We start from the raw sequence: 2,044 nt of genomic DNA, 5'->3' as shown, positions 1-2,044 counted from the left end.
ATTTTAGAGGCTTTGATTTTTCTAAGAACATCAAGATCTCTCTTTTAAATATAATATGTTTTAAATTATATGCCTTTAGATATAGTTGCTCAAAGATACAGCTGTCAAATACTATTTGATATTATAAAATAACTAACGCAAGAACAATTATGGGAAATATCGGATAAACTATCAAGCAGTTAGCTCATATCCATCTGTTTTTTTTTAATGGATTATTTTGAACTATCAGAATAAAGACTTCCCCCCGTGTCGCTGCCCCGCCATCTGGTCCCACGAACCCACGACCACCAGCCAACCACCACGGACAAATCTCCCCTGCACTGGCCTGCACCATGTCTGGTTCCTCCAGCATCACAGCTATGAAGAAAGTGGTTCAACAGCGTGAAGGTTTCCCAGGCAGCTGCAGATCTGAAACAATTCTGTCTGCAGAATGCTCAACATGACCCCCTGCTGACTGGAGTATCTTCAAGTACCAATCCCTGCAGACCCCAGAAAGTTTGTTCCTTTTTGTAGTAAAATGAATTTTGAAGGTGTTCTAAACCACTGTTCTTGAACTGGTGAATATTCAAAGAGAGCTAAGTCTGAAGCCTGTACCAAAAGCTTACCCTATAACATGTGACGTACTATACAAACTTCTGCTTTTGTCAGTCCTTAACATCTATCTCTCTGAATTTTCATGAATTTCTATTTCACAAGAATGATTACTTTATATACACTAGCAGCAACATACAAATAAAATACTTAGTATAAAAAGTAAAAAAACAACAACAAAAGAATAAAGACTTAATGAATCCAAACCAGGGGAGGGTTGGATCCCAGAACAGTAATGGCTATTTGCTTTGCTTTGTTTAAATTTGTGCAACATTAGCTCCATTTATTTATTTCCCCTTGGCTGTCTAGGATACTATTCAACTATGAAACAAGGTAGAATCAGAAGAAGCAGAAATATTGTGCTCCACTATTTCCTTTTCTACACAAATATTCTTTTATTTCTGGAATGAAAAGTGTGCTCTCCAACTTTATTAAAGGAAGAACATACTCGTAGTTAACCAAACTGGAGATTCATAAGAGGGAGAAAAAGTGGGGCTTTTCATTTTCTTTAAATTGCAAGCAATTGCAAGCAATAAGAAAATATTTTGATTAGAAGAAAAGTTGAATGAATGGCAGAAAGAGACATGTAGACAGTTGTGAAGATCTATGGTCTCCAAATATGTGACAATAGTCAGCACTTCAGATGTTGTATATCAAGGTATATGTAGGAGACATCTCTTGTTCTGTCTTACCAAGCCTTTTCCTTCTTTCCATAGCAGAACTCCTCTTCATGTAGACATCCACTCTAGCACACAATATCAGGTCTATGGTTCTAGAGAGCTGCTAGCATAGAACACCTCTTCCAGGCCCCAGGAGTGGATGGGTGTGCTACTAACCAAGTCACTGAGGGCTCTTCTCTAGGTATTTTGAATAGCATCTAAAGAGAGTGTGGTGACAACCATTGTATAAGAAAAATTTCAGAAAGTGACTAATTAGTCATTAGTTTTACTGAGAAAGTAAAACTAATACCCAAAGTAAAACAGAGATGAAAGATGACCAGAAGAGAGCCTCCAACAGCAAACTGGCCTTTCTATGGCACGGCAGCCACTAAATTCCCCATATTGCCTAAACTAGTTGGGTTAAACTAATCTCTCTTGTAACTGAAACAATCAACCAAAATCCTTTCTGTCTCTCCCTTTCATTTCCCCCCCAAAATTAGAAAGAGTTGTTTCATATGAATGAATCATTAACAGGGAAAAAGTTACAGTTGTTCTCAACAAACTTTTATATTAAATTTGTATTTGATTTTAATGTGGGGGGAAAAAACACCTTGATTTTTGCGTTATCTCTTGAATCTGTTCCTTGCTTTCATCCCCTTCACCATTAGCCCAGTTCCTCAGGCTTTCATTTTTCTCCCCACCTCGATTGCTCTCACCCACCAATAAATCTTTATTGCTAAAATCATCTGGGGTTATGCTATTGGTGTGACAATATGCATGCCCCAACTTATTGG

General features: G+C 37.6%; 1 pseudogene; it reads left to right on the top strand.

Moving 5' to 3' along the window:
* The first annotated feature begins 332 nt into the window (after positions 1–332).
* On the top strand, positions 333–538 carry LOC139005962 (guanine nucleotide-binding protein G(I)/G(S)/G(O) subunit gamma-5 pseudogene; annotated as a pseudogene).
* The last annotated feature ends 1,506 nt before the right edge of the window (positions 539–2,044 follow it).

The sequence above is a fragment of the Myotis yumanensis genome, unplaced genomic scaffold, assembly GCF_028538775.1.
Source record: "Myotis yumanensis isolate MYYU_CA2020_CCGP unplaced genomic scaffold, mMyoYum1.0.hap1 SCAF_1, whole genome shotgun sequence".
NCBI lineage: Eukaryota > Metazoa > Chordata > Mammalia > Chiroptera > Vespertilionidae > Myotis > Myotis yumanensis.
The sequence above is the reverse complement of the archived record's forward strand: the minus strand, read 5'-3'. Positions and strand labels throughout refer to the sequence as shown.